This window comes from Carettochelys insculpta, chromosome 2, assembly GCF_033958435.1.
Source record: "Carettochelys insculpta isolate YL-2023 chromosome 2, ASM3395843v1, whole genome shotgun sequence".
Classification (NCBI taxonomy): Eukaryota; Metazoa; Chordata; order Testudines; family Carettochelyidae; genus Carettochelys; species Carettochelys insculpta.
In genome coordinates this window covers 5,270,892-5,284,893 of record NC_134138.1, presented here as the reverse complement: position 1 = coordinate 5,284,893, position 14,002 = coordinate 5,270,892, and the positions used below count along the sequence as shown (strand labels likewise).

The 14,002-nt window shown below is 55.8% G+C and overlaps 1 protein-coding gene across 1 annotated transcript in view; it reads right to left on the bottom strand.

Moving 5' to 3' along the window:
- LOC142009058 (vacuolar protein sorting-associated protein 28 homolog) overlaps positions 1-14,002 on the bottom strand; it is a 148,233-nt gene that overhangs the window by 105,232 nt on the left and 28,999 nt on the right. The gene's annotated exons all lie outside the window — the stretch shown is intronic.

The following is a 14,002-nucleotide window of genomic DNA, read 5'->3' as shown; positions in this document are numbered from 1 at the left end:
CTGCTGGCACATTCCTTACACACACATATCAACAAGTCAACCCTCAAACTCTGTCCCAGGCTGAGGAAGACGCCTATATGCTAAAACGTCTGTTGGCCAAGCCATGTACGGTCGATTCCTGATTCACGCAGCCTCAAGTTGAGTGAATCTTTGGTTGCCATGAGCTGGAGTGTTGAGGAATTGAGCCCTGTCTCCAGGCTGCCGAACAGCTAAACAAGTCTGGATACTGATAAATGCAATAGAAGCATCACTAGTGTCCAGACTTCAATAATTAAAAAAAAGGCTACGTCTGCACGTGCCCCAACCTGCAAAATGTGTCTGCGATCAGTCATTTTGAGGTTTATTAGTTGAACGCTGAAATGGCTGTTAAGTGTCTCGTTAGCGTGTGGGGTTCAGCAGTGCTTGGAAATTAACGTGCGTTACTGCCGCGCGGCGCGGCCAGGCGGGGCTTGGGGCTCCTTTTCCAAACTTGATGCGAATAATGGGACTTTGAAGCAGGCGGGGTCCTTGCGGACAGGAGCCCTGTCGGGACGCGCCGCGGGCTGCAAGGCACGTTAATTTGGAGGCGCCGCTGCCGCCCGCACGCTAACGAAGCGCTGCGTTTGCATTTCAGTGCTTCGTTAGTAAACTTCAAAATGGCCATTTGCGTGGCCATTTCGAAGTTTGGGGCACGTGTAGACACGGCCGAAGTGTGGGTGAGTCTGGTTCTGTACGGGAACCTGTTTTACTTTTCAGAAGCAGTTGCAATGGAGGTTTGTTTATTAGCTCTAAGCTCTGTGAGTATCAGACTCCACTGAGCATTTTACAGGTATTGCTGTTTTCTGTGGTTTGAAATGGCTCAAGAGGAGGGCTGGGGGATTTGTACATGTGAGTTTTGCCTTTTCTGTAAAGTATTGGAGCTGGCTCATGGTGCTCTCTTGGGGGGGACAAGGTCCCATAAATGTTGTTCTCGGTCTTGTGGCCACTCTCTGTGTTTCCTGGCATGGGTGCCAGGGTGTTGGAGAGGTGGGACCTGCTTTCTCTGATACGCAGCCTTCTCAAGGCCAAGCTGGCTGGCTGCTTTGAAAACAGTTGTGAAAATCCAGCAGCCCTTTGTGCTCTAGAGAACAGACTGGCCCTGCTGGTTGGTCTGGTGGGGAGAGAGCTACGCAGGACAGATGCGTCCCTCCCTGCCAGGACACCCAGCAGAGCCCCATGAGGTACACAGCCCCCAGCAGAGCCCCCTGGGGCCCACACCTTCCCCCTTACAGCCAACAGCTTTGTTCGGGGACGGTGACACAAGCCCTGAGGTAAGTGGGGAAGGAAGGAGGAATAACAAAGGACGACCACTCGTTCGAAAGGAGAAAGTCGGCCAATCAGCAAATTGTCTCAGGTGTTTGTACAGGAATGCGAGAAGCCTGGGAAACAAACAGGAGAAATTAGAGGCCCTGGCAGAGTCAAAGGAGTATGAGGTGACTGGAAGAACGGAGACGTGGTGGGATGACTCACATAACTGGAGCACGGTCATGGAAAGGTATAAACTGCTCAGGAAGGACAGGCTGGGGGGAAAAGGAGGAGGCGTTGAGCTCCATGTGTGGGAGCAGCATGATGGCTCAGAGCTCCAGTATATGGAGGGATAAAAGCCAGTTGAGAATCTTTGGGTTGAGCTTAGACGCGGAAGCAACAGAGGTGATGTTGTGGTTGGGGGGGTTGTTGGAAGGCAGTTAACATGGACTGGAGGAGAGAAACAATGGTTGAGGAACCAATTTCCTGTCTTAGGGGTCTCACCTCAGGCCTCCCTTTCCCAGGATGTCTCTGCCGGCTGTACTGACACCTCTGGGCTGCGCTGTGTCTCTGTTAACTAATAAAACCCTCGTTCTCCCTGCTGAGCAAGAGCCACTTGGCTGCAGTTGAGGTACAGTGCTTGGGACCCCGAACCCGATCACAGCTGGTGACAGCGGTGGGATGTACTGCGCCTGCAGATGGGCTTCCAGCAGCAAGTGACGGGGTGCAGTAGAAGGATGGAGGTGTATAAGAGCTGGGGTGCTGGAGGCAGAACAAAGCAATTTTGGGGAGTCATGGGGTGCTGCAGTGTCGGCTGGCGAGTCAGCACCCCAGGGAACAGTGGGGAGATGGATTACACCCAACTCCTGAAGGCAGCCCTTGTGTGGCTGTGCAGAGAGAAGGGTCTGACTGTGGGAAAGGCAACCAAGGCCTAGCTGATTGCCCAGTTGGAAGAGAATGACCGGTCCTGGGACTTGGATGTGGTCCAGGTATGGAGTAGCTGGTTATACCCTGTGAGCGTCACCCTCAGGCAGCATGGGGGCCAGAACTCTGCCAGACCGATGCGGTGGCCACCGGGCCACACTCCTCTAGCAGGGGTTCACCCGGGGCGGGGTCCCTCTCGGCAGATGTGCCACGGCTGGAGATCAAGGTATGGCTGGAGGAATGGGAGGACCAGGAGAAGGAGCTCTATGATGAGAGAGCGGCAGCATGAGCGGGCCTTGGGGGAGCTGAGAAGCCCAGAGGCAGTGAGCAGCGAGAGGGCCAGGAGGCCTGGGACTGGGGGTCACTTAGAGATGCACGTGCTGGCCCAGCATAAGGATGGGGGGGGACCTGGATGGGTTTCTTACCTCCTTTGAGTGAACGTGCAAGTTGAACCAGGTACCCTCAGTGGAATGGCTCCAGAAGCTCACCCCCGGCTGGCTCAGAGGTGCTGGAGGGGCTGCAGCCTGAGCACTACAAACAGGCCCTGCTGCATAAATTCACGCTGAGCCCCGAGATGTACAAGAAGTTGTTCCAAGAGGCATAGAAGGGGCCGGAGGAGACCTGTGCAGACCTGGCCTCCCGTCTGCCACAGAACTACGGCAAGGGGGTGTGTGGGATGGGAGCCCAGACTGTAGAGGACCTGGTTAAGCTGATGGTCCATGTGTCCTGGAACGGTTCCATGGAGTGTGTCTCAGCCAGAGGACTCTCTCAGCGCGGAGGAGCTGGCAGATGACTTCACGGACAGCTGGGCTGAGCATGAAGGAGAGTCCTGGAGAAAGGAGAATCGGGGGGGGCGGGGTGTCCAGCAGCAGCTGCTGCTGGTTCCCCAAAGGTATCGCCCGAGGCACCCCCTGTTGAGGCTGCTTCAGACCTTTCATTGGCCAGGGACATTTGCGGGCGTGCAGTGGGACTGCCAGACCTGCAGCTCCTGCCAGGGGCTGGGGAAAGCTGCCCTGAGGCATCTGCCCACCCGAGGAGCCCTCCCAGAAGGTAGCGATAGATACAGTGGGGCCCACTGGCAAGGCAACCCAGCTGGGGAAGAAATACACCCAGGTGGGGCCTGACTCTGCCCTCCCAAGGTGGACACGGCAGCAGACTTTCTGCTGGCCATTTCCAGCAGGGTTGGGTCCCCCCAGGAGGTCCTCAGCAACCAAGGGGCTGACTTCATGTCCACCCTGCTCCGGTGCAGGTGGGGGAAACCAGGGATCTGGCTTGCCTGGGCCTTGGGGCATTAGTCCCGGCCCCACGGGCTGCTGGGAAGGTTCCTTGGGATATGGAGAAGGGGTGCCGCTGCATAAAGGCCTCCGGCATCTCAGGACTGTGAGGAGCACTTGTCCCACCTGCTGTTTGCACCCAGGGACCCCAAGGGCCCACCAGCTTCCCCCCCACCTAAGCTGTGGTGCAGAAGGGGGAGGGAACCCCTGGGCTTGCTGAGAGAGTTGCGGGGGCTCCCCTGGGTGGACAGTGGGGGGTGGAGGACATCCTGGCTTTCCGGGAACGGCTTGCAGAGCTCATGGGCCTGCCTAGGGAGCCCCTGGGCAGAGCCCAAGGGAAGAGGAGGGGCTGGTGTGACCGCGGGGGGAGCTGGGCTGGCCTGGCCCCCAATGTCGTCCAGCCACCAGACAAGGTGGATCAGCTCCTGCAGGACGTCAGGGAGGCAGGCCCCAGCGAAGGGGAGCGCCGCTGGCTCAATTGATGTTTAACCCCAGGGCGCAGGGCCCAAACTTCCCCAGCTCCCTGGCTGAGTGACCCTGCTCAGCTTGGTCTGGAAGGGGGGAGCGATGTGCTGTGGGGGGGTGGATGTGTGAGTGACAGGCCCAGCAGCTCCCACGGGCCGGGGATGACCCCTGCGGCTGTAGCCTAAGCTGCCAGGTAACACCCTGGGCCGACCACAGCCAGGGAGGAGCCTGGCTGGGTGTGAATTAGACACGGCAGTTAGTGGGGGGCAGTTAGCCTGGACTGGAGGAGAGGAACAAAGGGGGAACTGAGGCCGTGGTGTGGAGGGCTCCTCTCCCCAGGACCGGCTGGAATGACTGTCTCTGCCGGCTGCATGGACCCCGCTGTGCTGAGCTGGGCCTCTGGCGACACAAAATGCCCATTCCACCTGCTGAGTCACTCCTGCCTGCGGCCGGGGGGCAGAGCTTGGGGACCCCTGAACCCATCACACTCCTGCCTGCAGCGGGGCGGGGGGCAGAGCTTGGGGACCCCTGAACCCATCACCCTCCTGCCTGTGGCTGGGGGGGCAGAGCTTGGGGACCCCTGAACCCCTCACCCTCCTGCCTGCGGCTGGGGGGCAGAGCTTGGGGACCCCTGAACCCATCACACTCCTGCCTGCAGCGGGGGGGGGGCAGAGCTTGGGGACCCCTGAACCCATCACACTCCTGCCTACAGCGGGGGAGGGCAGAGCTTTGGGACCCCTGAAGCCCATCACACTCCTGCCTGCGGCCGGGGGCAGAGCTTGGGGACCCTGAACCCCATCACACTCCTGCCTGCGGCCGGGGGCAGAGCTTGGGGACCCCCTCACATCCCTAGGGCTGTCCCTGGGCTGGGGGCTGGTAATATGGAGCTGCACTAGCCACTGCGCTGGTGGGCGGAAATGCTGAGAGAATTCTTACCCTCCCCCGGACGAGCCCCTTGCTCCAGGGACCATCCCCCGTGGCGCTGAGCCCCAGCATTGCCCCAGCGGGGCCGAGCTGGCTGGACCTGCAGACCTGGGAGCCTCAGACAGCCCGGCTCTGCGTTGCTGCCCCGGGCGGATCCGTGCCACAGGGTGGGAGTTGGGCAGGTATCGTTTAACTCCACTGCTCTGACTGTGCTGCCCGGCCAGCCGGTACGTCCCTCCCGGCAGCCAGGAAGGAGCTCGTCTCCCAACTGGGGCTGCAGCTCCAGAATCGGGGCCCCCCCAGGGCCAAGGTGGAGGTTTCCTTCCACTGTGACTCAGAGCAAAGCGCTGCCTCCCCCCTTCCCCATTGCGCTCCAGCTGCCCGGTACTTCTGCACGAGCTGGCCGGGGCTGCAGGCTCCGGCTGCATCTCTGGCTGTTGTGCATCTCTCTAAGTAGCAGGGCCCACAACTCCTTAACACCCAGCAGCTGTCCCCTGACCCCCACTATCGACAGCTTCCTCCTGTGGGCTCGGCTGGGAGATACCGGCAGCCCAGTGCCAGCCTCAGGCTGCCCAGCCATGCCAAGGCCTGCCTTGGGGGGGCAGAATCAGGTTCCGGGCAGGACAGCAGGGGTGGCTGGTGGGGGGAGCTGGCAGAGGGGACGGGCGAGGGTCTGGCAATAGGGCTGATGGGCTGTGTTGCAAAGGGCCTGTGTGGGCCAGAGCTGGGGCTGCAAGAGGCAGCGCTCATCTGCCTTAATTTCTCTCCAGGAGTAATGCAGCCGGGCCGTGGGCCTCGCCCTGACCTGCGCCCGGGTCCCTCCTCACCGGCTTGCAGGGAGCCCCCGTGCCTGCTGCTCCTGGCCCAAGCAGAGGGATGAAGCATCTGCAGGACTAGGGCAGAGGTGCTGGGGGTGTGCTCAGGCCAGGACTGAGCTGCTCCCGGGGTGCCCAGCCCAGCTGGCAGGCCTAGCCCGGCCCCAGGGGGCTCTCTGCAGCCAGGGGAGGCTCGCCTTGCTGCGGGCGGGTGCAGCCGGAGGAGAGCTGCAGGGCCCCACGGCGGCGAGCTGAGGGCGAGGCTCTGCTTTGGGCTGTGCAGCTTGGTGCTTGCCCCACACCTGGCCCTGGCGCTCAGCTCCTCTGGCCGGGCACCCCAGGGCGAGAAGCTCGGGAGGGGGGACCCGGCATTCTGGGGCAGAGCTCGGCCCCCCACAGCCGGGGCACTCGAGCCTGTGTGCACCGTCTCTGCCTCGGTACAGGCCCTCTTCCGGCTGGCGCAGCCCCTGGGGTCTCAGCCCCTGCCTGGTTCACTGCCCCTTTCCTGCCCCCCTCCCCCCCCGGTGATCCCACCTTCCTTTGAGGGCCTCACTGCCCACCACTGACATGGCCACGTCCCTGTCGGCGCCTTTCCCCTCCCCGAGGGCAGTCATATCCTCTGGCCTGGCGCCCCAGCCAGCCAGCAGCTCTCTCCTCCAGCTGGGGAGCGCCAGGAGGGCTGCTGGGCCCAGCTGAGAGCGGCCTGGGGGGGTACAGGGGAGCGGTGGAGCCGGCCTGAGGCCATTGGGCTCGGGGGGGGGCGGGGGCAGGAAGGTACAGGGCTGGGCCTGGGGCAGGATGAACTCTGCAAGCCCATGACCTTGGTAGGCGCTGCAGGCTGGGGGCGGGGGGGGGGCAATGAGAACAGCTCTGGGGCAGGGAGTGGGGTGAGGGTAATTTCCTGGCTCAGGGCACTACCCCACCCGCCCCGGCACCACTCGGGGCCACCGGCAGCATCCTCGGGCACGGCTCCCCGGTGACCACCTCACAGCAACAGCTGGGGGGTCATTGGGGTGTCTCACACACACACACATCCCCGTATTGGTCCTCTCCTGGCCCTTCAGCACAGGGCCCGTGTGGGGAGTGTGGTGGGGCTGGGAGCAGGGAGAGGGGGGATGCGGGGGCTGAAAGGTGGATTCTGGAGGCTGCAAGAAGGGAATTTTGGGGTGGCTGGAAGAGGGGGATTTCAGAGGGGCTGGAAGAGGCGTATTGGGGGGGGTCTGGGGGTAGGGGCAGGTAGCGGGGTATTTTGGGGGGGCTGAAAGGGGGGGTATTTTGGGGTTCTGGGGGTAGGGGCAGGGAGAGAGGGATTGGGGGGCTGGAATGGGGTATTTTGGGGGGCTGGGGTGGGGGTGGGGGTAGGGGCAGGGAGAGAGGGATGGGGGGCTGGAAGGGAGTATTTTGGGGGGCTGGGGTGGGGGTGGGGGTAGGGGTAGGGGCAGGGAGATAGGGATGGGGGGCTGGAAGGGGGTATTGTGGGGGGCTGGGGTGGGGGTAGGGGCAGGGGCAGGGAGAGAGGGATGGGGGGCTGGAAGGGGGTATTTTGGGGGGCTGGGGTGGGGTGGGGGTAGGGGTAGGGGCAGGGAGAGAGGGATGGGGGGCTGGAAGGGAGTATTTTGGGGGCTGGAGGTGGGGGTGGGGGTAGGGGCAGGGAGAGGGGGATTTTGGGGGGCTGGGAGCAGCAGCGGTGCAGCTGGAAGGTTTTTCTCCCTCCCTCGGCCTCTGACGAGAGCAGCAGGAGCCCGGTGCCGCCAGACTGGACGCTGGTCCGTGTGGTCACTGAGAGCAGCATCGGACACAGTGTGGCCCCTGTCCCGGAGGGTCAGCGCCAGGGCCAGCGCCCAGGGACTGGCAGGTCCCACCGAGGGGTTGAGCCAGCGGGAAGCCCTGGCAAACGCCTCTCTGCCACAAGGGGCCTCTGGCAAAAGCCTGACACACAACAATGCCACCCCCAGCGCCCCAGTTCTCCCCGGGGGACAGGACGGGGTTTCCGGGCATAGCTGGCGGAATCAATCCAGGGGATCTTTGCTTGCAGTCCAGGCCACTTACCGCCCCAGGCTGGGATTTCCTTCTTACCAAGGCAAAGCCAACCAGCCTCACCGGCCAGCCAGACACCACACAAGCAAACCCCCAGACTTCCCAGCTGCTCTAGCAGCCCAGCCCAACAACCCCCAAATTCAGGTGAGAGGCTCTTAAGCCTATTTCACCAAACTCCACACGGATGGTTCCAGTTCCCAAAGGGCCCAGCCCCTGCCCCTGCCCCTGGTCAATATACACTTGGATCTTACCCATACAACAAGCTTACTGATGCTTTAGCGCTAATATCTAAAGGTTTACTAATAAAAAAGAAAGAACAGGGGTTAGAGAGAAGAACTGTTAAAGCAAAACTTTACATGCATCAGTTATAACTTCTGACACAGCCTGTGGAGTTATTTGCTGACTCTTGGAGGGACCTGAAAGCTCATTTCAGGTTACATAGATTCCGTTATCAAAACATTGTAGGTCCAGCCTGCTGGGGCCCACATGCTGGGACATGGCCCCTTGGAGACCCAAAGAAAAAGGAGCCGAGCTGGAAACTACTAAGGCCACATCATCCCACTGAGGGATTGCGCACCGCCCCCCCCAGTCTGGACAGGCTCAGTTCATGAGGACTGAAGACCCAAGAAAGTCCCTGCCAGGGCCCATCTTACAGCTTTTCATATGCAGAGGGAATAAATGGTAAATGGGAATAAATGGTAAATTTTCACAATGGAGGGGGGTAACTAGTGGTGTTCCCCAGGGGTCAGTCCTGGGACCGATCCTGTTCAACTTGTTCATCAATGATCGAGAAAATGAGGTAAGCAGTGAGGTGGCAAAGTTTGCAGATGACACCAAGTTGTTCAGGGCAGTCAAAACCAAAAGGGATTGGAAAGAACTACAAAAAGATCTCAGCAAACTGAGTGATTGGGCAGCAAAATGGCAAATGAAATTTAATGTGGGGAAGTGTAAGGTAATGCACATTGGAAAAAATAACCCAAATTACACATACAACGTGATGGGGTCAAATCTAGATACGACAGATCAGGAAAGGGATCTTGGAGTTATAGTGGATAGTTCTCTGAAGACATCCACGCAGTGTGCAGTGGCAGTTAGTAAAGTAAATAGGATGTTAGGAATTATGAAAAAAGGGATAGATAATAAGACAAAAGATATCATACTTCCCCTATATAAAACTATGGTACATCCACATCTTGACTACTGCGTGCAGATGTGGTCTCCTCACCTCAAAAAAGATATACTGGCATTAGAAAAGGTTCAGAAAAGGGCGACTAAGATGATTAGGGGTTTGCAACGGGTCCCATATGGGGAGAGGCTAGAGAGACTGGGACTTTTCAGTCTGGAAAAGAGGCAAGTGAGGGGCGATATGATAGAGGTATATAAAATCATGAATGGTGTGGAGAAAATGAATATAGAAAAATTATTTATCTTTTCCCATAATACAAGAACTAGGGGACACCAAATGAAATTGATGGGAAGTAGGTTCAAAACTAATAAAAGGCAATTTTTCTTCACACAGCGCACAGTCAACCTGTGGAACTCCTTGCCCGAGGAGGCTGTGAAGGCCAGGACTCTATTAGGGTTTAAAAAAGAGCTTGATAAATTTTTGCAGGTTAGGTCCATAAATGGCTATTAGCCAGGGGTAAAGTATGGTGCCCCAGCCTTCAGAACAAGGGCAGGAGATGGATGGCAGGAGATAAATCACTTGATCATTGTCTTCTGTTCTCCTTCTCTGGGGCACCTGGCATTGGCCACTCTCGGCAGACGGGATACTGGGCTGGATGGACCTTTGGTCTGACCCAGTATGGCCATTCTTATGCTCTTATGAGGGCCAATTCCATTCTGCTCCATGGGCCTTGGCCCACCACCTGAGCCGGTGGGTCACTGTGCCGAGTTCCCATTTGTTGCAGGCCCAGCAGGAAACCCACCATCACAAAGTGAGTGTTGGCCATCCGGGCCTCTGCTCAGTCTATTGTCCTGGCTGGGGTGGAGCCCCACCTACCTCTGTGAAGCTCAGCACTGAAGCATTTCTCACACAGCTGCAGAGCTAAACGTCTATAACTCTGCCTATGTCCATGCTACAGACACACAAATAGCACACATAGCTTCAGGGCATCAGTAGCTTTCATTTGACACCTCACATACCCCCACCCCCAGCAACATTTGGGGCCAATAGCCACCCTGGGCATTCAAATGGCTTCCAGAACCAGCATAAACTCCAGCCACATATGACACCCAGACTGACCCGAACCTACAGCAGCGACACCCTCCCTCCCGGCTTCTCCAGTCAGGCAGGCTCTGCCAGCCAGCTGTCCTGCGAGGGGCTGCGCTCTGGAAGCGAGTGGGAAGGGGCAGGTGTATAAAAGCAGCCATTGCAGAGCAGGGTATGTCGCCGTTTACGTGCTGACAGGCGTTTACAGCAGCACTAAGGCCCCACGCAGCTGAGGGCGCAGGTGTTCAGGCTCAAAGGAGGAAGCCTGGAGTGTAGTCCACTTCCTGGATAATTCCCTGCCCGCCCATGCCAACCCTCTGTTCGGCACTGGTGAGGCCCCCATCTGGAATATTGTGTCCAGTTTGCCCCCCCCCCCACCCCTCAGTATAAAAAGGATGTGGATTTGCTGGAGCAGGTTCAGTGAAGGGCAACAAAAATGATTAAGGGGCTGGAGCACAAGACCTGTGAGGAGAGGCTGAGGGATTTGGGTTTGTTTAGTTTACAGAAGAGAAGGCTGATGGGGTGATTTAATAGCAGCCCTCAACTTCCTGAAGGGGAGCTCTAAAGGGGAGGGTGAGAAACTGTTCTCAGTGGTGTCAGATGGCAGAACAAGGAGCAATGGTCTGAAGTTACAGGGGGAGGTGTAGGTTGCAGCTGTCCTGGTTGCCTGAAACAGTCATGGCCTTACTTATGCTATTCTCCCACCCACCTACCTGCAGCCCCATCGGGGAAGATCTGAAACTACGCCTGTTTGAGGCCCAGAAACGTCCGGAGCTCTTAGTCCTGGGCAGCAACAGGCACTCTGCTGCCGACACTGGCTGTGAGGCAGTCGCACGCACACCCAACAGTAGTTCTCTTCCTTGTGGATGGTCGCTCTCCCATGGCTGAGGCAGTGTTTGGGGGGGCGGGTTTGAGCAGGACCAAGGACAGGAGAGAATTGCTGAGCCGGGAGGCCTTAGATCATTTCACGTGATTAACACCCACCGAGTCGCTGAGGGGACAGGCAGGCTGGGAAGGCCAAAGCTGCGGGTTTGCCCAGCAGAGAAACTTGCTAGAGGGACCAGTCTGAATGCCCTGAGGCCCTTGGGCTAAGGGTTGGCCCTGGGCCAGTGATTGAGAAGGACACTGCCCACTTTTGTGTCTGAGTAGCTACGTTCCTCCCCCCCCCCCCCCACAGAGCTGCATCTCTGCCAGGGCTGGGCAGAAGAGACTGAGCGTTTCCATGTGTGGATGGGCTGAACTGCCTCCAATGCTTGGAGAGATGAATTCACTCTGCTGGGGTCGCTGACTGATCGGAGGGGTGAGGGAGACTGGCCTGTGAGCTTTCCATGCAGGGCGTAGTAAGCACAGGCCCGGTATGAGGCCTTAGGCCTGAACCAAAGTAATGGTCAAGGCTTTGCTAACAGAAAGCAAAGTGCAGCTGTGAGCTGAAGGAATGCATTGCTCACAGAAGCGGGCAAGAAGAGGGGTGACAGTGCATAAACATAGCTACCGAGCATATTGAAGTAGGTACATGGTACCAGAACACCCTACCCTGGAACATTCCACAGATAAGAAAGAACAGGCCGACCCATCCCAATGACAGGGGCAAAAGTGTAATATGATGGATAGAGTTGTTTTGTTGGAACCAACATATACAAGGTGAGAGGAGGAACCTGACTACGTAGAAGGGGTGTACCTCAGTACGTCAGGAGTGATGTGTAAATTGTTTGTACCTGTGTAGAAGAATGTACTTCTGGGATGTGGTGTGGGTCCAGCCGAGGGGGCAGTGGAAAGTCCTGCCACTGACTGAGCCGAGTCCATTGACCGTGGGTGCATATTTGTAGTATGCCCTGACTTAGACTGAGAAGTCTACAGGGAACTATTATTGTGTCCAATACGGCAATAAACCTGGCTGACGTGCCTTTGCACCTTACTAGACTCTGCGGTCATTGGGGGTTCTCTTCGGGTCTGCTGTGTCGGCTGTCTGCAGAGCTGGGGCAGCACACAGAGGGAACACGCACGCAGCCGAGTGATACCAGCATTGGAGAGAGCAGAGCACCACGCTGGTAGCATCTGACACCAAAATTCAGGTTCTTCACAATCATTATACAAGATACACTGATCATTTCTGGAAAGTAACAGAGAGGAAGCCGTGCTAGTCTATATACTATCAAAACAAAAAAGCAGTCAAGTAGCACTTTAAAGACTAACCAAATAATTTATTAGGTGAGCTTTCGTGGGACAGACCCACTTCTTCAGATCATAGCCAGACCAGAACAGACTCAATATTTAAGGCACAGAGAACCAAAAATAGTAATCAAGGTTGACAAATCAGAAAAAAATTATCAAGGTGAGCAAATCAGAGAGTAGAGGGGTGGAGGGGGAGGTGGGAGTCAAGAATTAGATTAAGCCAAGTATGCAAAAGAGCCCCCATAATAACCCAGAAAATTTGCAGACTTTTAAGTCATTAACAGAACCCTGATTACTATTTTTCGTTCTCTGTGCCTTAAATATTGAGTTTACTGCTTTTTTTGTTTTGATCGTTTCTGGAGTATGATATTGCAGTGAACAGCCAGGATGATGATTTGATAAATTCTTCAAAGCAACAGTGGATCAGTAAGTAAAAGTGATGAGACCTTTTGTTCACAGAAGGTAAAAACGTGCCTCCCAATACTAATTAAAGTGAAATTGCCCATTACATGTGTATATTAAAGTTAATAAGTTTCTTCAGTGGGGGAGTTACCCCACCTGTTAAGTGCTAGTACAGTCAACATCATCTAACAGGAACACAGCTGCTCTTGTGGTTAGAGCACTGGACTGGAGGTAAGGATTACCTGGCTAAATTCACAAGTCTACCACTTTATTCCTGTGTGATCAAAGGCAAACAACGTATCAGTTAGTGCAATCACTGGTACTTCCCTATGTCACAGGAGATCCACGAAGATGCTCTCATTCTCATTAACAAAGGGTTTGGGTATGATAAGGGGACACCACCAATGCCCAAGAAAATTGTTTCATCAATCAACCAATCTTCTCAAGACTAACACCTTCACGCAGATTGATGTGCCATATTCTGAGCTGTGGTATCTCCATCTGCTGTTGTGTCCATGACACATGGAGCGGGGTTCCCTCCAGAAAGAGCTAAGCTATCTGGAGACCAGCCCTCTTGGAGGGCAGTGAGGTGCTAAACCCAGAAGTGCCGAAATTGCGACCACAAGAACTGGAACTGCAAAGTGTTGGGAATCCCTCAGTCACGCTGATGGTTATGGTTGATAACAGCTGGCAGGACGGGATCCAAGCTGCCAACTCCCTCCCACCTGATAGGTAGGAAAGTACAAAATGATGGTGAGGTGTTACGGTTTGATCTGACTGGATCTGTGCGATATTAAACCCAAGGTCGATGTTTAACTACAGTGTTTCCAGGTGTAACAAAAACCATTGGAACAGAACTGACAAATGATTAGGTTCCAGGATACCTTTATCAAGTTAAAGGACCTACAGAAAATCTTTAAAACCTCACTGCCTAAAATTAGGCATCTCAATTGACTTCCTCATAAAGCTAAGTAGATATTCAGTGGGGCCAAGCACCCACAAAACTTCGGGAAAGCAAATGGCTTATTTGTGTGTGGTTTAGTATGCAGCTAGGTGCAAAGTTTAAAATGCCTGGACATGTCACTCGATGTCACATACTGATTCGATGCAAACGTTGTATCCCTTGTATTTTGCAGAAGTTTAAAAACAAAAATACAAGAACAGGACAAGAAACTCCATAAAACAGCCATAAAGAACTTTCACTGTCCCAATAGTGATGAGCGTGTAGAACAATGCCCCACCAGAGGACCCAATTCTCTGTGCATTTATTCCTCAACTTGAGGTACAAGCAGGACAGCGACAGGGCTTAAACTCACCTTTGCTGTGGGCCAGCTCAGTGTCTGCCTGGCTCACAAGTAATGAAGTAGAGCAACTTCAAGTATGGTCCACTAAATCACCTTCTGCCTCCAGAGTGGTTAATGTTTAATATTTTAGGATCGTTAAAATATTACCATATTGTATTATAACAGCAGGTAGTCTACACCAGTGTTTCTTAAAATTCTTAAGACCACAGA